The sequence below is a fragment of the Squalius cephalus genome (genome assembly GCF_949319135.1).
Source record: "Squalius cephalus genome assembly, chromosome: 3".
NCBI classification, from domain to species: domain Eukaryota; kingdom Metazoa; phylum Chordata; class Actinopteri; order Cypriniformes; family Leuciscidae; genus Squalius; species Squalius cephalus.
Window position 1 is genome coordinate 46,636,072 of NC_137124.1, and position 26,257 is coordinate 46,662,328.

General features: G+C 38.7%; 1 long non-coding RNA gene across 1 annotated transcript in view; it reads right to left on the reverse strand.

Annotated features, from left to right (window-relative positions):
* Positions 1-8,923: 8,923 nt before the first annotated feature.
* Positions 8,924-26,257, reverse strand: part of LOC307155613 — a 31,163-nt gene continuing 13,829 nt past the window's right edge. Inside the window, exon 3 of the long non-coding RNA XR_013820530.1 lies at positions 8,924-10,849. This is a non-coding gene — a long non-coding RNA (uncharacterized lncRNA). The remainder of the gene's footprint in view (positions 10,850-26,257) is intronic.

Consider the following 26,257-nt stretch of genomic DNA (forward strand, 5'->3'; position numbering starts at 1 on the left):
CTAAAAATAATGTAGGTAATCAGTTCCATCACAATTTTTAAGTTAAGAAATTCAAAGTTTAAGCAAATAGAACTTGCATATTTTTATTTTGTACTCATTTATTTTAATTGCTCTTAACTTGAAATATTGGTAACACTTTATAATAACGTTCAGTTGTAAGTCATTTATAAGTGGTTAGTTAATGATGAACTAATCATTTACAGAACATTCATAAATGATTAGCAAGTGTTATACTAACATTTTATGTATGTTTTGTAAATTCAGTTACAAGTCATTTACAAGTGATTAGTAAATGATTAACTAATTATTTATGAAACATGACTATGCGTTCATAAATGATTAATAAGTGATATGTTAATTATTGTATGTTTTGTAGATTCAGTTATAAGTCATTTACTATTGATTAGTAAAAGATTAACTAATCATTTAAAAAACATTAATTTGTTTCATAAATGTTTAATAAATAATGTGTTTTTTTTGTGTGTGTTTTTTTGTATGTATGTAGCAATTAGAGGGTGCAGAAAGTGTTGTAAATGCCTTGAATACACGTACAGATCATTTGTAACAGGTAAGTATCATTTGTAACAGGTAAGTGTAACACATTAGGGGATGCAGAAAGTGTTGTAAATGATTTATAACACTTTCTGCATCCCCTAATCTAAAGTGTAAACTATTCATCACTTGTAAATGTGTTGCATATACATTCGTAGATAACATTCGTAGATCTTATGCCTTTTTGATTCAAATGAAGTGTAACACATTTACAAGTGATGAATAGTTTACACTTTAGATTAGGGGATGCAGAAAGTGTTGTCAATTATTTATTCATGCGTTTACACATCTATAACAGGTGTTGAACACTGTAGTGTGTACTGCAGTGTAAGTGCTGACTGGTGAGGGTATAGACAGCTGTCATCTCTGAAACACATGGAGTCAACTGTGCACCTGATGTAAAACATACAAATAAAAAAAGTAACATCATTTATTAAACATTTATGAAACGCATAGTCATGTTTTGTAAATGATTAGTTAATCATTAACTAATCAATTGTAAATGACTTATAACTGAATCTACAAAACATACATGAAATAATGAACATATCACTTATTAATCATTTATGAATGCATAGTCATGTTTCATAAATGATTAGTAAATGACTTGTAACACAATTTACAAAACATACATAAAATGTTAGTATATCACTTGCTAATCATTTATGAATGTTTTGTAAATGATTAGTTCATCATTAACAAACCACTTATTAATGACTTACAACTGAACGTTACTATAAAGTGTAATATTCATACATGTAATTTAAAATTATCATGTAATCTCAACCTAAATATTTTTTTGTAGTGGAAAATTGGCTAGAGGCGCGGCAGCGGACGTGAGCTGAATTGTAGCGTTGCCAAGTCAAGACTAACCAATTCATGATTTAATTCATGCCAAATTCGGAAATGATCACTTTAGTACTTTGGGCAGGCAATAACATATAATAATAATAATAATAATAATAATAATAATCATCTCGCCAAATAAATGAGCGAGACACGTGCAAAGAAATGTTTCATGTTTGCTAAAAATAGGTTTTGCAGGACAGAGATCAGACTGTTTTTTTTCGATAAAGCATTAATTGTTGGATATTTTAACATACACGTAGATAATCCAAATGATGCGTTAGGGGCTGCGTTTACAGATTTATTAAACTCCTTTGGGGTCAAGCCGGACCAACTCATCGTTACCGGACCAACTCGTCGTTTTAATCATACACTCGATTTAATTATATCACATGGAACCGATCCAACCGATATAGACATCATTCCACAAAGTGATGATGTTACTGACCATTACATGGTAACTTGCATATTACGTACTCCTGTAATATGTCATGCTGCGCCGCGTTATCGATCAGGCAGAACAATCCTTCCATCCACCATAGATAATTTTTCAAATAGCTTATTTGATCTCTCTCAGCTGCTCAGTGAACCCAAACAAATAGATGAACTAGAGGAATTAACTAGCACTATGAGCACCATTCTCTCTGGAAAATTGGATATTGTTGCACCCATTAGATTAAAAAAGGTCAGAGAGAAAAGTAAAGCACCCTGGTACAACAATACTACGCATGTTCTAAAGAGAGAACGTTCAGTCCTCAATCGCGCCTTATAATTCAGCCTCAACTATCACCCCGCAAGAACAATTACAGTGCTTTACAACTATAGAACAAAAATAGTTAAATAAACTTATCACTTCATCTAAAACAACAACATGTTTATTAGATCCTATACCCACTAAACTACTGAAAGAAGTGTTACCTGTAGTGGAAGAGCCTCGCCTCAATATTATTAACTCATCTTTATCTTTAGGTCATGTTCCAAGAACATTTAAATTGGCAGTTATAAAACCACTCATTAAGAAACCACAATTAGATCATAATAACTTAGCAAATTATAGACCTATTTCAAATCTTCCTTTTATGTCTAAAATACTAGAACAAGTTGTATCCGCCCAACTGGGCTCTTTCTTGCAAGAAAATTACATCTATGAAAAGTTTCAGTCTGGATTCAGACCGCATCATAGCACTGAAACTGCGCTCGTTAAAATCACAAATGATTTACTATTAGCTTCTGACCAAGGCTGTATCTCAATACTAGTTTTACTTGATCTTAGTGCTGCGTTCAATACTATAGATCACACAATACTCTTAGATCGACTACAAAATTATACTGGTGTTCAAGGACAAGCATTAAGCTGGTTCAGATCATACTTATCTGACCGCTACCATTTTGTCTATTTAAATGGAGAAAAATCGATCATAACTACAGTAAACTATGGAGTGCCGCAGGGATCTGTGTTAGGCCCTCTGTTATTCTCAATATATATGCTGCCACTTGGAAATATTATAAGGAAACATGGAATTAGTTTCCATTGTTATGCTGATGACACTCAAATCTATATTTCATCACGGCCAGATGAAAATGCTAAATTATCCAAATTGACAGAGTGTGTTAAAGACATAAAAGATTGGATGACGCGCAATTTTCTTTTATTAAATCCAGACAAGACAGAGGTACTAATCATCGGTTCAAAAAAACGCCCACAAAAACTCTCACACTACAACTTTAACATAGTAGGATGTCCTGTTACTTTATCCTCTACAGTAAAAGACCTGGGTGTTATACTAGACTGCAACCTGTCTTTTGAAAATCATATTTCATATGTTACAAGAACAGCCTTTTTCCACCTTAGAAACATTGCTAAGCTACGTAGAATGCTATCAGTTTCTGATGCAGAAAAGTTAGTTCATGCATTCATGACATCGAGACTAGATTACTGTATTGCTTTATTAGCCGGTTGTCCTGCATCCTTAATAAACAAGCTACAGTTAGTCCAAAATGCCGCCGCTAGAGTTCTTACTAGATCAAGAAAATATGATCATATAACACCAATTTTATCATCACTACATTGGTTACCTATAAAGTTCCGTATTAATTACAAGGTATTGCTACTGACTTATAAAGCCCTAAACGGCTTAGCTCCAGTCTATTTAACGGACCTTCTTTCGCCCTATAATCCATCGCGCTCTTTAAGATCACTAAATTCGAGGCTTTTGGTCATACCTAGGATATCTAGGTCCACCAAAGGAGGGAGAGCATTTTCACATTTAGCTCCAAAACTCTGGAATAGTCTTCCAGATACTGTTCGTTGCTCAGACTCGCTCTCCCAGTATAAAACTAGATTAAAGACACATCTCTTCAGCCAGGCATTCATATAATACTTTTAATCTTACAGTTGAATCCGACCTCTAGTTCATAGACGCCAGAGGAGAACTGGCCCCCGACTGAGCCTGGGTTCTCCCAAGGTTTTTTTTTTCTCCATCAGGTCACCTGATGGAGTTTTTTCGGTTCCTTGCCACTGTTGCCTTTGGTTTGCTCAGTTGGGGATATTTAATTTAATTAATCAATCAACAATACTATTGATCAGCATTACCAAACGTGGACGTTTTCCACTAGAAACACACATTGATGTATTCTTTTAATTTAATACAGTGAAGCTGCTTTGATACAATCTGTATTGTGAAAAGCGCTATATAAATAAACTTGACTTGACTTGACTTGTTCTTTTTTTTTTTTAAAGGCACCGGGCCAAATCAGTTGCCAGACCACCGGGAATTCTTCCAGTGCTCCCGTTGGCCAGTCCAGGCCTGTTCCTTATATTGTTGCTGTGGTCTGTTTTAATATGTTAGTAAAAGTAAATACAAACACATTTAAAAGTAACCAAATTTAATTATTCAATTTCTCATTCATACACACATAGATATGTACTGTTGGAAACTCAGAATCGACGACCAGGAGGACTTGGTTCTTTCTTCAGCAGGATTCTTTATTGAGAACACGAGCTGACGGTAGCTGCAGTCACCAAGTCTAACTAAGGGAAAGTTTTCTTACAGTTTATATACATTTAGGGGCAGGAACCAAAACTTTGTGATGAGACAGGTTTAGGAACCTGTTCTAGACTGAGAGTGTTGCCAATCCTAATCCACTCAGCATATCTATTCAAATGCTGAGACTCGAGTACAGGACTGGCAGGACTCTCTTGCTAAAACACAAGCTCTAAGAGCCATTAAGAGTTTTCAGGAGAAAACAGGAATTGCAACTTTGCTGAGCTGAATCATTCGTGTGATATCATCATCTTAACCTTAAAAGCTAAATACAATATTATTTACCGTTATGTTATGCACGGAAGCATATTTGAAATAGATTCTTAAATTTGTTATTCCACAGTCCCCCGTTTGAGAGTTCTTAAAAACTCTCACAAAATACAAATTTAGACACTTAAAAGTTAATTCTTGTAACTTGTGATCGTTACAGGCACATAGCACATGTTCTGTGTTGATTTTCTGTAATTGCATGCTGACACAGAAACAAACATGCAATTAGGGTCAGTGAAGTCCTTACGAGTAATAGTCTTTTCTGGTTGGAAGAACTGTTACTTCCTTGTGCTGGACGTGGTTGACACATTTGATACTAAAAGGTTTCCGAACCATGAAGAGTTATCTTCAGTCATCTGGTGTAATTTTGTTGAAAGATCAATAATGTCTTCTTGTATTTTGTTCAAGTTCTCTGATGGATGACTGAAGTTCCCGTAAGTGAGTCTCTGCGTTGTGTATTTTTCTTTTTCTTTTGTGATAGTTCGTTCAGCAGTGGGTCTAGTTGTCTTCTTGAGGTTGTGGCTTCATATGCAGATGAGACGGTCGTTGCATATGGATCTCGGGACAGCCATCAAGTGTTTATCTGCACAGAGTAAGAAAGAAAACAGAAAACAGAGCAGTATTTCTTCAAACACTAGAGTTGTAGCAGTAACACAAGTTGTATGGTTTTCAGAGTCTGCTGTTATTGTTTCATTCTTTCCCTATTTCTTAATTGATTTGACACCTATGGACCAGTGAGGTGGGGATAAACTACTGAGGGGGAAACCTATGAGGAAATCTTCACCACATGGCTGACCCCCGAGGCCTGTTGCACTTCGGTTCTTCCATGGGCTCCGCACTGGTCTGTGTGTCCTATTCTGTCCCTGTTGTGTACACAGTGTACAGTGTGTGAGAAAATTTGCACATTTCCATTCTCCAGTGAAACATCAGTCATAATAGACATCATAATAGAGGATGGGGGTCTGACTGGAATATTCTGTGGTATAACATTTAAGGCTGAGTCTACTTAACCAGGGTCCCCTAAAGGAAGACTGAGACAGTCACTTTCCTTTTGTTCTATTAACCTGTTAACAGTTGCCAGTGCGCCCGCGCACTGAAGCGTTTTTTTTATTTTTTATTTAGTTCAAAGTTACATTACAAATTAACATTAATCAGATTTAATGTTATACCTTGACAAACTATACATCATTAAAAATATATAAGACTCAATTGCTGACACTTCAGAGAAGGTGTTAGATGATAATGGTCCCCTAGTTCGCGCATGGTTTGATGGTCTTTTGTCAGAACATAAAACGTAAGCTGCAGCGGTCTGGCAAAATCTTTCAGTGTACTTCCATACAGTTTCACCCTTCTTCTGTATACACCTAGTGAGCTCTGACCAGTCCACGTTCGGTCCAACAATGTTCTTTAACACTCTCAGAACTCCCTCTCTCAATTCATCTTTTCTGGCATTTTGAAACTCAGAATTGTTTACAGCATTTTCAAAATCATTGAATTCTGACTCAGTCAAGATCTGTGATATTAGCTGGGTGACTTCAGCTAGAGACATATCATAAAGCCGCATCTTTTTGGACAACTCTCTCCTAAACTCAGAAAAATTTCTTTGCACTGATGGCAAACTTTCAGCAAGTCTCTCTATGTCTTTAGGACCTAAAGCTGTGTTGACTGCTTGTATAGTGGTTGCAGATGGAACTGGATAAACACCTTTTCCCCTACTCTGATGTAGCCTTTTGTCTTGCTCCACACACTTCAACTGCATTTACATCTTTCATCAGTCCAGCATTGACATTGTCCTCAATTCTATCAAAAGACTGTAAATCAGGATAGCTTTCATCTGACTGTTGGTCTTCTGAGTCACATTTGAGGCCCGCCTTGAGGCCCACCTTTTTCTCAAGATGGGACACTTGAGTGTGCAATTGTTTGTTCTGTTCTTTTAACTTGTGCAATGGATAAGCTAAATTATCTGTGACAACAGATAATGGCTTTCACATTGGTCTTGCGAATACTTGCACCTAGTATCTTTTTACAATCTTCAATTGACCATACTTTTTCTGCATCAATACCAATTTTCTTGGTCAAATCCAATTTGACCGACTCGGTCACTATGGAGTCCATGTGCTGTGCTAACAATGATTTGAACTCACTGTCTGTCCATAAAGGAGTCGCAAGACCACCTTTTCCAGTTGTGGGGATTAGTCTAGCATTCCTTCTAACCATTCTATGAATTACTTTGTTACCACACAAACAAACACTAAACCTTTTCTGATCAACAGAGGGTACACATGTTAACACAGATCAATTATTGTTAACTTTCCTTGCCCAGAGCAAAGGATAACACAAATTACTAGCACTTTATGCTAATCTTCCCTGCCTGAAAACAGAGGATAAATTTCATCTCTAAAAGAAAACTTTTAGAGGATAACTTAGTTAACAAAACCCTGCAGCTGTCTGTTAACTCTTCTCTGACAGCACAGAGGATGACAAAATTTTACTGGTCTTTAAAGGTTCTTTTGAATAGAGTGAAACTCACCGAATCATTGGTTGTACTGAAAAATTTATTCTGGAACTCAGTCAGAAAAGTTCATTCTTTGAGATCTTTTTTTTGGAGCTTGAAGTTTTCAATCTGGATTCAGGTGATTCAGGCTGGAATGCAGTCAGATCTTGGTTGAGCTTGAAATTTCAATCTGGATTCAGAAGATTCAGTCTGGAACTTAGTCAGATCTTTGTTGGGCTTGAAGTTTCAATCTGGATTCAGGTGAGTAAGCTGGAACTCTATCCGGGTCACGTGGCACCAAAACTGTTGGAAACTCAGAATCGACGACCAGGAGACTTGGTTCTTTCTTCAGCAAGGATTCTTTATTGAGAACACGAGCTGTCGGTAGCTGCAGTCACCAAAGTCTGACTAAGGGAATGTTCTCTTACAGTTTATATACATTTAGGGGCAGGAACTAAAACTTTGTGATAAAACAGGTTTAGGAACCTGTTCTAGACTGAGAGTGTTGCCAATCCTAATCTACTCAGCATATCTATTCAAATGCTGAGACTCGAGTACAGGACTGGCAGGACTCTCTTGCTAAAACACAAGCTCCAAGAGCCATTAAGAGTTTTCAGGAGAAAACAGGAATTGCAACTTTGCTGAGCCGAATTATTCGTGTGATATCATCATCTTAACCTTAACCCTCTGGGGTCTGAGGTGTTTTTGGGGTCCTTGAGATGTTCTGACATGCCCTGACATTTGTGCTTTTTTCAGTTGCTTATAAACATATTAATGGCAAAGGTATAATTACACTCTTTTTAGCACAAACATGGCTACCATAATATGTGAGCAAAATGTATGTACATGTTTGTATTTTTGAGAGAATAATGTGTATGCATGGTTATTGAAAAAACTAAAAATGAATGTTTCTGAAATAAGACTTTTGACTAATGGATGAAATGAAAAAATGAGTCGATACCTTTAATATGAATTATGCGCGTCAGCCGCTTTCATTCATAAAAAACTCCCGTGCTGTCGTCATGACAGCGCTTGACAAAACAACGTCCCTCAGGGCTATAGCTCAAAAATGTGCAGATTTGGAGAAATATTGATATATTCTCATAGGTTTACATCAGATTTCTATAGACAGGAATAATATTTATTGAATTTATACCCAAATGCGTCGATGTAATCATTATGAGCGCTTGGATACTCTGATACTGTGTTTTCAATTCATACCAATAGCCTGAGGGCGCTATATGCACAATAATAGTCCATATATGGAACATGAAGAAGAGCCATGATCATGTGACATTCCAGGACGTCACTGATACACACAAAGCTACAGAGATCGCGCTGTAACATGCAGATAAAGATGTTTTGAAGACAATAAACATGATTGCAATGATATTTGAGTTACCTGTGTTTTTCAAGCCATGCCAGGTATTTCCATAATAATAGATTATATTTATAATGTAATGCTAATCGATATAGACTTTCTCATTGTGCAGAACACTATACAATGGTATATTTTCTGTCTGATTTTTTTATCTGAAGCCAAATTAGATCACAGAAGATTATTTAAAACACTCGACTTGCGTTATAAAGTAAGTTTGGAGCACAAACATGGTTTTAATCTCATAAATTGTCGTGTATTGATGGTGTGCTAAGCTAACATGCTAGCTAGTCCTAGGTGCACCTGCCACTAGCAGTTATTCTTTTATGTTTTTTTTCTAAATAGGAATGCTTACTGAAATGTTTCTTTATTCAAGAAATGCATTTGATACAGTTTAAAATGTGAGGTGAACTTTGATAAAAGAAATTAGGGACTGAAACCCTATAAATAGCCAGTCGTTAGTAGCTATAATGCAGACAAAAGAAATTAATATTTAGAGCCATAACCAGGCTGGAGAAGTGTGAATGTGTGCAGGGGGAGACTGAGACTGAATGGGGCTCGTTTGCACCACAAAACAATAGAGACAAAAGACTAAATAGATGTTTAGAAAATGACAATAAACATCAGTTGCATTTTGGAGTCAAATCAAAATAAAGTCATTTGACATGGTCTTGAAAAACATTTAACTAAATACAGAGTTTTGGACTTATTATCTTCAGATTTTAAACATAAAATGTTTAGACATGTGGCTTTAGCTGTAGTGCATTTCTAGATTGCTACAAATGTTTAGACATGTGGCTTTAGCTGTAGTGCATTTCTAGATTGCTACAGGGCCAACTTCAATTTTATTTTCATGAGGATGTTTCATAAAAATAAATTTCTAATAACTTTACAAAACTTTGAAGCTATTTATAACAATTTTTTTCATTATGACAATAATTAATTCTACATTTACAATAAACTGCCAGGTGTCAGCTTTCAAATGAGATCATACTTGTGCTTTTAGTACAAAGGGTTCATGAACTGTATCTGTTTCAGTTTGGGTATGTCATTTCTGGGGATTTTTCAAAAGTGGGGTTGCAGCTTAACAGGTTAAAAAGGTTATACAATCTTAGTTGATTATTTTTGACAAAACATATATATATTTAACACATGAGCAGAAAATGGCAACATTATAAGCTTATTTGATGTGGCAGTATTTTACAGTAAAAACTTTATAATCTATCCAATTTTTGTAGTCGATTTTTACTCATCTCAGTATAGCAATAGAGTTTGCTTAAAAGCTGTTCATTCATTCACACACAGAAACGCGATTCATATTTAAACAGTATTTTTGCGTGTACAGACACTTGCAATTAGAACAAAGCAAATATAGAACTGACCTCTTCCTCAGCTGGATCTTACTCCTCGAAATGAAACTTCCAGAACTATTTATAGCACTATAGGCTGTGAGTGCAATTATTATCAAGATAGTATTATTCCTGACAGCGTCTTAAAGTACATGAGTCTGAAAGTGAACTCGCGGTGTGTGTTATCCAGCTGAAGTGGGCTCAAAGGTTTGCATGGATCGCCTCACATTTGCGTTTGAATAGCGCGCGCTCTCCGTGGGTGGGGTCACATTAAAACATAATGAGCTGAGATGAGAACGACTGACATCTCTCTCTTTTCATACAAATTACATAAACTGAGAATATTTGTTTTTTTATAAAAATTACTTCATTTAAAAGAAGAGAATTCAAGCTTCATGTTTATTTTTCTTTATTTGGCAAAAAGCACAACACTTTGTTTTTATTTTGAGTATACACAAAAAAAAAACAAAAAAAACACACTTAACAGGATCGATTGATGTATAACACAAGTATGTCAAAATCAAAATCAAAATAGTATTTTGACTCTCTTTTGCACTGATAAGGAAAAAAGCGAGCAGATCACGCCGGCGTGATTGCCGACCTCAGGGGGTTAAAAGCTAAATACAATATTATTTACCGTGATGTTATGTACGGAAGCATATTTGAAATAGATTCTTAAATTTGTTATTCCACAGTACACATACTCTAATGGCTAATATTCATATTATGTTACAGGCCAATGTGTATAAAACATCCAGATAGATGAATGTGTATCTTGACATTTCAAGTGATTCCTCACAATTTTAGGTTATTAAATCCATTTCAATCTGTTTGCAGAAAAGCAGGTGAGTAAAATGGGAAATGTTTGTTTCAGTTCAGGAAGATACTGAGTCCAGCGGTCGCTACCGTTCCAGTCCTGACAGAAACAAAACAAATGAAAAAACATCAATACTAGCACTGTAGCAGCATCTATGATAGAAACATTACATACAACACGAAACACACTCGACTTTCATGCATTACAGAGCAAAAACAGTAGAGACTTAAAGGTGCTGTATGTAACTTTTTCACTCTACTAAAGCATAAAATACCATAATATGTTTGCAGATATTTAGGAAATATGCTGAGTTCACATACTCGTTTCTCTGAAAAAACACTTCTACAGCCAGTTATTTTACTTTGAAATGTGCATTCTGTCTTGGAATGTCTGATTTTGTTTTGGTCTGTGTGATCTCGCCCTAGCCTGGAAATCCAGACCTAAATCTGAAAGATTAATGGTCTGGCATCGACTAATGAAAATCGGCCAGCTTGAGGGGCGGCACCAAGTATGCATTTGAAAATCTCACTGCACGCAATTGGATAACACTACGACCAATCACAACAATAAACCCCATATGCTTAGCTACCAGCGGAGCTAACTGGTAGATTAGACTTTTGCCATATCCGGTCGGCAAAACAGCAAAAACGCCCTTCTTGCAAAGGAACGATTCGAGCGCCGTCTTCCGTTCCTCTTTTAGATAAAAAGCCAAGTCTAACTCGTTCATTGTAGCGGCCAAAGCCGTTTCAAACAACTGGTGTTCATCCATAGCCATCTTGCAATGTTAAAAAATTGCTTCGACGTCACAGCGCTGTCGTCATCTGTTTAGCTCGCCTCTGGTCCACCTATATCAGATAACCCGATGTGATTGGTGCAGCTCGGATACAAGGGCATATTTAATGAGCATCATTACTTGATGCCAGAGTAAACTCGCTGAGCAAATTCAACTTGTGCTCTCGCGAGAACTCTGGATTTCCAGGGTAAACTCACCCACTGCCAGTTCACCCAATAGTATACCCCGGTATTCCAGTTCCAGAAACACAGCGTACTGCAGCCAGCAAACAAACTGGGTCAAAGATTGCAGATTCTACCCAACCAAAACAGCCTTGGTATCCATCTAAAAAAATCTATGAACGAGAGCATATTAAAACGGAGATAAATCAACTCATCAACTTACGCAAGTCTCCTCGGCTTTCATTGTCAATTGTGCTTGTTCCTGTTGTGTGTCCTAAAACTGGCGGGTGGGGGAAACGACGATCTCCGATATTTAGAATTTGGACTACAGTACTTATTTTGACCACTAGCTGTCATTCTTACAGACTGCACCTTAAATGTGTGAATGTAGACTACACTATGCATTGTCATTTAATTAATAATACTAGGGCTACACGATATTGGAAAACAAACTGACATTGCAAAATTGAGTTTTTCTGCTAATATATATATATATATATTGTGATACGAAAACAATTTCACCAGATGATTTGAATAGTTCTATTTGTAAAGAATTAATAATTCTAGAATGATTGATTGGGGTGGTTTTGTAGGAATTGCATCTGCATAGAAAATAATAATCAAATTACAAGCATAGATAAAAACAACAGAACAAAGATAGAAATAAAATAAGTAGTGATTTATGTTTTTCTGGTAAATCTATCTGTATTCAGGTACAGAACTCCCCTAGTGGGCCCCCCACACCGGGAGTCTGGAGCCTTAAGCCGGCTCGGCTCCCGAGTTATGCCTGGTCAAAGGTGGAAGTTAAACCGGGTGTATCTCGGGAAGGAAGCAGAGTTGGGGCTCCAGACTCAGGGGTTTCAGGGGGTCTCCTAGTGGGCCCCCCACACCAGGAGTCTGGAGCCTTAGGTCGGCTTGACTCTGGAGTTATGCCCGATCAAAGTTCCACAGGAAGTGACCATATCTTGGGAAGAAAGCCGAGTTAGGGCTGAAGAAAGCCAAGTTAGGGCTCAATAACCCGGCATAGGGGGCCCACTGGGTGACCCCTCCATGCCCGGAGTCCAGAGCCCCAACTCGACTTGGGTCCCGAGTTTTGCCCAGACAAAGCTGGACAGGAAGTGGCGGTATCTTGGAGCCGGACGGTCTCAGGGGCTCAGGACTGTGGGGAATGTAGGGTCCCTCTGGGACCTCTCCATGCCCAGAATCTCAAGCCTTAACTCAGCTTGGCTCCCGAATTTTGCCCAGTTATACTTAAAGGACTTTAGGACAAAACAGGCTCTATTTGAATGAATGTGTGTAATTTGTGTGTAAGTAAGGTAAGGTTAAAAGTTTAGTAAGGTAAAAGCACACAAAGACATGTTATCATTAAACACTTTCAGAAAATTTATCAAAGTTTGCAATTAGAGGGATTCCTCATTGAAACACGTGGGCTTAAATGGTTCCACGGTGAGTAATGGTGAAAAAAGACAATGTTTTCCACAATGAGAAATGTTAAGTTTCAAGGTTAGCTTGTGTTGGCTATAGTTTGCATGCGTTTTGTGGCGCTGTACCATTTAAGCCCATCTTAAAAAAAAAAAAAGTTCATTTATGAAAATAATCTTCTCTACAAAACAATTTATGATGTATTTATTTGTAAATTAATGTAAAATGAATCACAAAACATTTATTGTTTGCAGTTCACATGCTTAATTCTTTGGCATTCTAACCTTTAAGGCTAATGGTTTGACAGAGATTAGCTTTGAACGCAAGCTAATAAAACTAATCTTTCCATTTAAAGGAAAATTAGCCTATATAAAATGATAAAGTACTATTTGTTCATACACAAAAAACAATACATGTATCTCTTATTTGACATAAAACCAATGTAGTTACCAAAGAAATGGCTGAAATTTGCTGAAATGTGTTGATTTCTTAAGGGTCCCGAAACACCAAAGTTTTGGGGTGATTTTGTATGAGGTCCCTTGAGACAGCATGCACATGAGTGGGGCTAACTCATCATTGCCAAATGCGATTGGTATGCAATAAAAAAATGCCAGGGAAGTAACAAATCACTGGATTGGTTAAAATAATAAGCAGCATAAAATATTATTGTCTCTTTTTTTAATTTGACTTCAGAGTTGAAAGTGGGCTTAAAGGGTACATGGGCTTAATGGGTACACTTACCCCTATTGATTAAAAACCTTGTAGCTCACAGTAAAGCTGTCTTTAAAGGTTTATGTTATTGTTAAAAATAATTTTCCCGACGGGGAAACTGCATGGAGTTTTTACTTCTGGAACCTGACTGATGCACTCTAAACAACAGTCATCAAGGCCTTGTTATGCGTTTTTTATATTCACTCCTGATAGTAAAATAAGCCACTTTAACTCTTTATAAAGGCTCTGTCATACAAGGAAAAAAATACAGGACACTTGTGCTGATGGACTTAATATGAGTTAATATGAATAGTCAGCTAGTCTGAACTAGTGTTGTATGATATACTGGTACTAGAAAGGTATCACAATACCCTGCTTTTAAAAATGATTCCTCATTTTACTAGTACTGGTACTTTGTGAAAGACAGCGTTTAAATATAACAGCGTATATAAATACAACGTGTCACCAACGCCGCCTCAGATGTGCGCTTGTCAGCATGTGTACTTATGCTCTTCATGGAACAACTCGCTGAAACACAGCAACTAGGGCTGGGACGATACACCTTTCTCCCGATTCGATACCATCACGATACTTGGGTGCCGATACGATACGTATTTGAAAATTTTTTTTTTTTTTTTTTTAAGAATTGCAATTTGATATTGCAAGATATTGCAATTTTTTTAACACTGGACCATCGTAAAGTTAAATCATACATTTATACAGACTGTACATGATGCATAAGATGAGTCATATTTACAAAAATCAAATCATCACATCTTTCTGACTTTTATTTCAGAAGCATCATACAATACTACATTCTCTTGAATAAATGATTCAATAGCAAATACATTTTTTAACAGTCACTTGTCGCCACTTAGTGGCGAAACAATGCAATCGATAAATCCATTATTTTAAGCACCAAGTTTCTATCAAAAGCTGATTTTGATCACTATCGTAGACATCAGTGTATCCAAGTACTTCTAATGATCATTTTAACAATTGCATCACAGAAATAATGATATTATGAGGTTGAAAAGACTGTTTGTGAAGCTGTTTCATGACAACTCTCTCCGGGTCAGCGGCAGCGCCAACACAGCTTTGAATGTTGCGATATGATTTTGTCAAAGTTTAATAGACAGACGAATTGAAAAAAGATTGTGTGGGTGTTTGAATTGAGATCAGTCTTAAAGGGATAGTTCACTTTGAAATTAAATTTTGGTATGTTTTAGCTTACCTGAAGGGCATCCAAGATGTAGGTGTCTTTTTTTCTGGTACCTTTCTAGTACCAGTATATCATACAACACTAGTTCAGACTAGCTGACTATTCATTTATAAAACGAACAGTATTTATATAGTTTTTAGCTCTTATAACACAGCCCCCGAGCCCTCAGATCATTTGGACGCGGCTGTGTTATAAGAGCTAAAAACTATATAAATACTGTTCGTTTTCTCACACAAACCGCTCGTTTCGTGTCTTAGGCCATCAATGTGTACTTACGATGGGGAATTGTTTAATTTGGACGATGGGGAACTGTTTTATTTTGGACTTTGTGCAAGCTCTTTGAGTCAGTATCCATATACCTGCATGAAATGACTAACAGACAAGAACGGTTTGACCTAAAAATATCAAAATTGAAACTACTGCGGAAAAAAAGACACCTACATCTTGGATACCCTTCAGGTAAGCTAAAACATACCAAAATTTAATTTCAAAGTGAACTATCCCTTTAAATTGCGATAGCTAGGTGAATTGATTTTTTTCTCCCAGCCCTAACGGCAACTAAACCCAATGAATTCATAACGATTTAATAAAATAGTGTTCTCATGTTATGTAATATCCCAATCAAAGTTATTATTTGTCGTGCATTGCTGTTTGAGCTGCGCGCTGAATGAACACCGGTAAACTGGATCACTTTGCTAGCGCATTATTTAACTCGAAGAAACACATCCTATATGAGATTAATCAGGTATATAAAAAATAAACATAATATTACAAATTATATCTGCACAAAATGACGCGAATGCACAAGTGAACTTGAACTAAGTTATGTGCCATTCAGAATTATTCATGCTGTGGAGCAATGCGATGAAACACAGCAACTAAACCCAAATAATTCACAATGTTTTATTACAATATTGTTCTCTTTATAATGTTATGTAATATGACTATGTAATATGTAATTATGTCATTTAAGTAATTAATTTTGCATTTTATTGCATGACATAAGTATTTGATACATCAGAAAAGCAGAACTTAATATTTGGTACAGAAACCTTTGTTTGCAATTACAGAGATCATATGTTTCCTGTAGTTCTTGACCAGGTTTGCACACACTGCAGCAGGGATTTTGGTCCACTACTCCATACAGACCTTCTCCAGATCCTTCAGGTTTCGGGGCTGTCGCTGGGCAATATGGACTTTCAGGTCCCTCCAAAGATTTTCTATTGGGTTCAGGTCCGGAGACTGGCTAGGCCACTCCAGGACCTTGAGATGCTTCTTACGGAGCCACTCCTTAGTTGCCCTGGCTGTGTTTTTCGGGTCGTTGTCACGCTGGAAGACCCAGCCATGACCCATCTTCAATGCTCTTACTGAGGGAAGGAGGTTGTTGGCCAAGATCTCGCGATACATGGCCCCATCCATCCTCCCCTCAATACGGTGCAGTCATCCTGTCCCCTTTGCAGAAAAACATCCCCAAAGAATGATGTTTCCACCTCCATGCTTCACGGTTGAGATGGTGTTCTTGGGGTTGTACTCATCCTTCTTCCTCCAAACACGGCGAGTGTTTATTTTAAACACGGAAAAGCTCTATTTTTGTCTCATCAGACCACATGACCTTCTCTCCCATTCCTCCTCTGAATCATCCAGATGGTCATTGGCAAACTTCAGACGGGCCTGGACATGCGCTGGCTTGAGCAGGGGGACCTTGCCTGCGCTGCAGGAATTTAATCCATGACGGCGTAGTGTGTTACTAATGGTTTTCTTTGAGACTGTGGTCCCAGCTCTCTTCAGGTCATTGACCAAGTCCTGCCGTGTAGTTCTGGGCTGATCCCTCACCTTCCTCATGATCATTGATGCCCCACGAGGTGAGATCTTGCATGGTGCCCCAGACCGAGGGAGATTGACCGTCATCTTGAACTTCTTCCATTTTCTAATTGCCTTCTCACCAAGTTGCTTGCCTATTGTCCTGTAGCCCATCCCAGCCTTATGCAGGTCTACAATTTTATCCCTGATGTCCTTACACAGCTGTCTGGTCTTGGCCATTGTAGAGAGGTTGGAGTCTGTTTGATTGAGTATGTGGACAGGTGCAGTTAATACAGGTAATGAGTAGAGAACAGGAGAGCTTCTTAAAGAAAAACTAACAGGTCTGTGAGAGCCGTAATTCTTACTGGTTGGTAGGTGATCAAATACTTATATCATGTAATAAAATGCAAATTAATTATTTAAATATCATACAATGTGATTTTCTGGATTTTTGTTTTAGATTCCGTCTCTCACAGTTGAAGTGTAAAAATTACAGACCTCTACATGCTTTGTAAGTAGGAAAGAGGTCACACTGCTGTTCCGCAAGACCCGCTCAGTGGACATTGGATAACACTGGGAAAGCGTGCCCATGATGTAGAAGGGAACGCTGCGGAGCCCAAAACCTGCCCGAAGGGAGACACTAGGAAAACACAAGGAAAACACATGTGCACTAGCCCGTAGGGTAGTGAACATATGGAATTCTCTGAGGTAGTCCCAGCCCGGAGGGTGGGAGTGTACTCAGCAGAGACAACAGCGCAGACTCTGTCGGGGGGAAGACACTGGCTAACCCAGGGGGTAACCGTATCATGGAGAGAACACATATGGGGTCGCCGTGGGGACCGCAACATAAACCCCAGCCTGAACTCAGCTCATAGTGAGAGGTAACAGGCCTGTCGACCAGCGATCCGCCTCGCCTGACGCCGGGGGGTGACGGAGGAACTCACGAGGTTAGCCGTTTGTTGGTTAACCAACGGAGCAGGAAAACGCACGTATCTGGCCCCTGGGGCGAGAATGGAGTAGCAAGCCGACACTAACCTAATTCCTCGCGCTACTGGCCGAAGCGAGTACACGGGAGGAAACAGGTTCTACACGAATGCTATAAAACCTAGCGAACGTGTTAGGTGTCGCCTAGCCCGCAGCTCTACAAATATCTGTCAGCGAAGCGCCTTGAGCCAAAGCCCCGGAAGAGGCAACACTCCTAGTAGAGTGTGCCCTCAACCTAGGTGGATAAGGCACGTCCTGGGAATCATAAGCCCGGACGATAGCATCCACTAGCCAGTGGGCTAACCACTGCTTGGAGACAGCCTTCCCCTTCTGCTGGCCTCCGTAACAGACAAAGAGCTGGGGCCGGTTTCACCAAGCTATTTTAGACCGGTCTATAGTGTTAGACAAGTCTAAAATTTGCTCATAGACTAGTCTAAGGCGAGTTAGACCGTTTCACAAAAATAAAGACTGACTTAATTTAGACCAAAAAAATTAGACACCTTACCCCCAGGCTAACTTAGGTCTAAGACTCTATGTTACCTTGGCAACCAGCAGTAACGATCAGTTACATTACAAACAGCCAAAAGAAAAGGGATAATTTTCTTTTTAACCTTTTAAACATAATTTAAACATTTCTTCTTGTTACTACATTCCCAAGTAAAATGCCCTGTTAGGGCCGTTACATAGTCAATACGAGCAACGATCGACGCACTCCCTTTCATAGTCTAAACAGTGGATGCAAGCAGACGCAAGCGTCACGGGCGATGCGTGAAATGCAATACACCGCTCATGCAACAGGGGGTAGCAGAGTCATAGTGGAGTCATAGCTCTGAACGCCCGTCTATTTCACTTCAAACGCTCGCTTTATACGCGCGTCCAAGGTGATTCAAGGTGGATTCAAAATGTTCAAGCGTCGAACTAAACGCGATAGACGTGAATTTGACGCTCTATTCGCGTTTGGTGTGAATGCTGCATAATAACAGGCTGCGATGTCAAGATTGCAATGCTGGAATGTGTGTGTGTGTGTCAGAGAGAGGCACGGGCACGATCGAACAGTGGAAACATAAAAACATACTCCGTCAATTATACTCCTCCAACAAACACATATTTTCCGCTGGGGTAAACTGCACTGAGCTGTTGCATGCGCTTACTCGATCCGCCATGTTTTTTGTTTTGAAAAGTGTCTTATTTTACCCAGAATGCATTGCAGTGTAGTCCTACTTAAGATAGTCAGAGTCTTAAGTGCTTTGTGCAACGGTCTGATTTAGATGTCTATCTGAAGTCTGACTATCTACTATATCTAAGCCATAGTCAAAGTCTATCTTTGTGAAACCGGCCCCTGGTCTGAGGTCCTAAAGCTTTGAGTTTTGTCAATGTAGCAGCGCAGAGCGCGAACAGGACAGAGCAAAGCCAGGGCTGGGTCTGCCTCCTCTGGGGGCAGCGCTTGCAGGTTCACTACCTGATATCTAAATGGAGTGGTAGGAACCTTGGGCACATATACGGGCCGGGGTCTCAGAACAACGTGAGAGAAGTCCAGCGCGAACACTAGGCACGATTCGTCGACCGAAAATGCCTGCAGGTCCCCTACCCTCTTGATGGACGCCAAAGCGAGTAGGAGAGCTGTCTTCATTGACAAGATATTCAGGGAACTACACTGCGACCAAAATGGTCGCATATGCGACCTTTTGAAATGCTATTGCGACCCTAATTTTTAATGGGTCGCAAATGTATCACTGATTATTTTTGTACTATGTTTTAGGCAATATGCTATGATTTACTATGAGCATTTATTAAAACAGAAATGTGTATTTTAAGAATACGTTTTGTAACGTGCTCTGCCTCTGAGCATTCAAAACATCAAGTTAACTTCAGCCCCGCGACCGTTACTTAGATTAAAACGTAGCCTACCATTGTATCAGTGGTGCGCGAGCGGCTCTCTCTCTCTCTCACAAACACGGACGCGCGCACACACAGAGAGAGAAGATAATTGTAAAATGAAAATTGACGGGCTATAGTTTACATTTAATATTTAACGTTATATATTTTAACGTGTTCTAACGTGTGCGTTCCTTCCTCAGCGCGTACATGTGAAGCTCACATGCACTAAAAGCCTGTCTACCAGCGCCTGGATACTGGACTAAGTTATCTTTCGAGTCTTATTGTGCTTATACTGTTAAATACACACAAGGTTTAGATAAACAAAGTCGGTTATGTCTAAAGTGAAAGCAAACTTGAGAAAATTGAGTAAATCTGCTTGTCAAATGCGTGTATATTAGACGCGTCGCGCGCAACTCTTAAAGAGACAGTAGCAATAGTAAACACGCTGCCGCTTGTCCTTAAAGGGATAGTTCACCCAAAAATCATTTACGCACTCTAATGTTGTTCCAAACCTGTATTAATTTCCTTCTAATATTTTCTAATATTTTTCTAATATTAATATTTTGAAGAATGTGGCTATCCAGTAGCTGGTCCCCATTGACTTCCAAAGGAGAAAAATATACTAAGTCACTGGGGTACATCAACTGTTTGGTTACCCACATTCTTCCAAATAACTTATATTTTCAACAGAAGAAAGAAACTCATTTGAGTTTAAAACAACTTGAGAGAGTAAATTATGACAATTTGAATTTTTAGGAGAACTATTCCTTTAATGTTAATAAAACAACAAAATGCAAAGAGAAAATCACTCACTGCTCTTGACTCAAGTAGCTTTAATAAGTATCAATGTATAATTTATACAGTGAAGTCTATTTTGTTTTATTTTCATATTTGTTCATTTAATTACTTTCTTCAATGCTACTGTTCAGTGTTTCCCCTACAATGTATTAAGCAGCGGCGCAGCGGCGCAGCGCCGCCGCTGGATTTTCAGCGCCGCTGCAAAATCTTCACATGATCAATAATATCACGACATTCACTTACACACGTTGCCATAAAAGGGGCCGTTCACATTCACGTTCACATGCAAATATTTCAAAAGTGGGCGCGCGGCAATCGCGCTCATAATAGAAGCGACGCGGTGCGCACGTTTTCAGCATGGACAGATCAAAAGGTTTTCAGGCGCGCCTCAGTTCATGGTTGGCATAGCAACGACAGACGCCACGGGAGAGCGAGCAAGCGCTTGTGCAAAGGAGAAAGCGGTACGAACTTTTCTCTGTTGAAGTCTATGAGGTCGCTGTGTCCATTTTTTTTTACTGTCTATGGAAAATATGCCGTCCCGCCCCTCCGTGTTCGGCGATAAGATTTCATTCTCGCGCAGCTTGTTTTAGTAACTTCACGTGCGAGTCTTTTCCGCTCCGTGTTTGCGATGCGCGTTCTGCTCTGTGGTTAACGGCCCAAACGCTCCAATCATGTACCGATCACGCACTGGAAAAGCAAAGTCCGCTCAAATAAGGTGAAATTTCTCAGTAGTAGACTTCTGTTTGCTGAGCTGGTATAGTCATGCATGGTAAGATTACCTGCTCTGATCACATACTCTGGTAATAATAGCTTTGTATGACTATACTTTATTTTGATAATTAGTCAAAAAATAAATCTGTTAAATCTGAGTATGTTGCATAGAACTGAATGAAGAATAATATATTGATGTTTTATATTTTAATATAGGGCTATTTTCTGTCCAATTTGTGTGGACATGTTTCATTTTTCCCCCTTTTTTGTGTTTGATGTAATTAGTGATTCTACATTTAAATATTGATGATTACAAGTTTGGAGGAAATGCAATTAATTGCGATTAATCACAGCAAATTGTGCGATTAATTAGTTATTTTTTTAATCGATTCCCAGCCGTAATATATATATATATATATATATATATATATATAAAATATTATTATTATTATTATTTATTTATTTATTTTTACATAGTGCCCCTTTCTTACATTTGAGCCTCAAAATGTATGTCTCAAAATGTCCATTTCTATCCACAAAACTTGCCAGAAGTCATGGTTTAAGGGGTTATTCAAAAAAAAAATCTTACGGGGGTGTATCCCCCCGGACCCCCCGCGAGCGGCTTGGTAACAACCTCCGGCACGTAACAGCACCGCTGCTGGAAAAAATTATAGGGGAAACACTGCTGTTAAATACACCTACTGAAGCTGAAAACATAAAACACTGTTTATTTAATTTGTATATTAAGTTGTGTATGTGTAATGTGCATCTTTGATCTTAATATTTAATAACAAAGAAAATAATGACAAATATTTTTATCTTCGCCCCTGTCTGCCATTTTTTTATATGTTTTGTTACCCAAGGCTTTGTTTTTAAAATATGGACATAAGTTTTGGCTGTAATGCTCAGTCGCAAAATAGTAAAACCAACATAAAAAAGAATCGTGATAAAATCGTGAATCGTGATTTTCCTGAAAAAAATCGTGATACAATATTTTTGCCATTGGAATAATAAATTAAGTAACCTATCTTAATTGTACACAATGTTCCTGTTTTTTTTTTTTTGTTTGTTTGTTTTTTACTGTTTTATGCCATAACAGCAATATTAATATCGGTTATTATCGGTATCGACCACAATTTTCACATCGGTGCATCACTACTTAAGAGTTCAGGAGTCTGCCCATCTGTGCCAACCATAGCATGTTGAAATCCATTTAGGAGAAAATCTATCCCAACCAATGTTAAAGAAAACAAAAACAAGAAGGCATGTGGTTTAAAAGATGGCAAGTAAAATAAAAAGCACATCTGTATGTAATACAGTTTCATTATTAGGGCCCAAGCCCTGAAAGGGCGAAGGCCCTATTGTTTTCGGTAGGATTATTATTATTATTATTATTATTATTATTATTATTATTATTATTTTGTCAACCTTTCGGGCACTTTTGGGGCCCTTAACATGCTCGAAAACTCTTGAAATTTTGCACACAGGTCAGAACCCGCGGCCATCAGGGCCGGGCTGAAGCTGGTACCCGGGCGTGGCAGGGGGCCTCGACAGCGCCCCCTGGAACGGGATCCGAACACTTGTCCATAAATCAGACACGCTTGCATGTAATAATATGAAACTCGGTACACATATAGACCTCATCGGGCTGAACAACTTTCGTGCTCTAAGTTTTACGCCAGACCGACAGGAAGTCAGCTATTATGGGTTGTTTGGAAACGCATGCTGTGGAATTTGATGTACTCCTCCTAGGAAATTCATCCATTCGCCTCCAAACTCGGTCAACATGAAGTCAAGATATTGAGGATGCTAAATTGCGGACAGATTTTTGAATATCTCGAACGGTTTGGCCGTGGCGAGGAAACGAATTTATGGCGAAAAAATTAAACAGGAAGTGTGTTATAACTTCAGCATACATTAACTGATCTTGATGAAACTTCAGCAATGTGTTCGTGGTAAGAGGCCGATCAGATGGATGTAACTATTGTGAGTCAAAGTTATAGCGCCACCAACTGTCAGCAGGAAGTGTGTCACTTTCAACATGCTTTTGACAAAAGTGGGGGGGGGGTTAGTTTTAACTACAGTAAAAAAACTCAGTTCATATATTGATCTCATCGACCCGGACAACTTTCTAATTTAAAGTCATTAGCTCTGACCATCATGAAGTCAGATATTTTGGTTTGAATGTGGATTTTTTTGGATATTTCAGACTCTGAGTTTTTAGCTACTCTTCCAAACTGGCTTATTTTATTCACACCAAACTTTTTCAAAATGATGAAAATACATTAAAGATGCTAAATTGTGAACGGATATTAAACATCTCAAACCGTTTTGCTATAGTGAGGGACTAAAGTAATATACAAAAATTAAACACTAAAAGCCTCATCTTCTAAAAATTTAATTATACACCATTTATTTCTATATAAAAGTATACAAATATCACAACCAAACCCATTTTATTCTTTTTTTTTTCAATTTAATAATTATTTATAAGTTTAAAAATAGTAATTGTACTATTTAGTCCCAAAAAAGTCAAGTCATACATAGGGCTATACTGCCCTCTTGTGTTCAAAATCAGGTAGGCCTATTGTATCTACATAAAAATATACTAGGTTTGTGACGGTGAGAATATTTTACCACCGGTTAATCGACGTGTGACACCGCTGGGGGCTTTTGAATCGCCAACTTAAAAACGAAAGTAAAATATGCTCGTCCGCACTGACATTGATAGTGGTTGAGTGAGCGTTTCAAATGAATTCCTATGGAAGTAGGAATTAACGGAAAAACGTTCACTCTGTTCTGCTCGTTCCTCGCTGTGGATGCGCACCGTTATGAATGCCCGTGCAGCCATGAGCATTTTAGTTTAATTTTAAAATTAGCGCCTTTCGGGGGGTGGATTGCTTGAAATTATTTTACAAAAGCACAATGTTGTGTTTTATTGCGACTGTACACAAATATAAGTTAACACTTTGCAGTTTGAATGTCGTCCTGTATAATGACGGAGTATGTTTTTATGTGTCCACTGTTCAATCGCGCCCACGCCACACACACACACACACACGGTTTACTATCTTTGTGGGGACTCTCCATAGACTTAATGGTTTTTATACTGTACAAACTGTATATTCTATCTCCTCACACTAACCCTACCCCTAAACCTACCTATCCCAGAAAACTTTCTGCATTTTTACATTTCCAAAAAAACTCATTCTGTATGATTTATAAGCTTGTTTACCCATGGGGACCTCTATTTAGGTCCCCATTGTGACACGAGTCCCCATGAGTCTGTGTGCATTCAGGTTGAAGTCCCCACCGGGATAGAAAAACATGAACACACACACACACACACACACACACACACACACACACACACACACACACACACACACACACACACATTCCAGCATTGCAATCTTGACATCGCAGCCTGTTCATTATAGCCTTAATAAAATATAATAATAAAATAGTTAACCTAACATATAAAAATTACACTGCTCTAAATAGTCAGTAGTACAATTAGTACATTCACAGTAAGCACCGCTCCACTGTGATGTTTCAAGCTCATTTTTGCGCGTGTGAAGAGGATGATTTTTTCCGTCGATATTGGAACACGAGTGAAGAACAAAGCCTATAATAAAGAATAGTTTAGCATCCAAATACATCGCAAATGTTGAAACATTTTGATTCTAATGAGAGGGTTACGTGAGCCCAACACTGCTTACTTTCATTTTTATTTTTACATTAAATTTAAAGGATTTGTTGTGGAATATTTTGAGTGTATCATAAAATCAGAATAAGGTAAGTCAAGTAATATTTTCTGTCTTTTATATATTTATATATATATATATATATATATATATATAAATATAGCTGCAAGCAGCGATGAAGGGCCAAAGCCGGCGGTACCGCCACCCCTGTGCCTTTAGGTAACTAAAGGCACCGGGGTTGCGGTGCCACCGGCTTGGGCCCGTAATCGCTGCTCGCAGCTATATTTGTTTATTATTATCCAGAGCGGCTTACTATAAATAATTTGTGCGACCAAATCATGTTTTGCGCCAGTAACTGAAAAAGTTAGTAGCGCAAGTGCCACCAGTGGAAAAGGTTAGTGTAGTTCCCTGATATTTAAATCAACTGCATGCAAGGGCTCAAATGGAGGATTCTGGAGTGCTCTGAGCACCAAAGTCAGATCCCAAGAGGGTACGGGGTCCGGATTACGAGGAGGATTCAATCTCCTAGCACCCCTGAGGAACCTGATGACCAGGTTGTGCTTTCCCAAAGACTTACCTTCTACTGCATTGCGATTTCTATTGCGGCAACATACACTTTGAGGGTGGAGGGAGACAGCCTTTGCTCCAACCCATCTTGCAGGAAGGAAAGCACGAGACTGATCGGGCAAGTTCGGGGGTCTTCCCGGTGGGAAGAACACCAACCGACAAATTCCACTTCAACGCGGCTCCGAAGATTTCCCATATCAGCTGGACCGCCTGGGGATGGAGTCGCCATTCTCCCGGAAAGGGCGGCTGCCGTGAGAGCTCGTCGGCTGCACAGTTGAGCACACCAGGGACAGGAATGGCTCGAAGCGACCTCAGATGCTTCTGACTCCAAAGGAGGAGATGGCGGGCGAGTCGCGACATACGACGGGAGTGTAGACCACCTTGGCGGTTGATGTACGCAACGGTCGCAGTGCTGTCCGTACGGACCAGTACATGCCTGTGACGAAGTAAGCCTCTGAGGCGGCACAAGGCTAAGCGTACAGCTTGCAACTCTAGGCAGTTGATGTGCCAATTAGGGCTGTCACTTTTGTGAAAAAATCCTGTTCGATTTGAGACATGTGTTCATTGAATCGATTGTAAAATCGATTTTCCATGTCTAAAGACGTTTCCATTTTAAACGCCAAATATGGGCAAATCCACAGACAACTAACAGGCATTAGGACGAACATAAAGAGGGCGCTTGAGACGCGCACAAGTCAGCAATATTCCTGTTGATTTTTTGGCGTGAAGTTTCATGCACAATAACAAACAGGA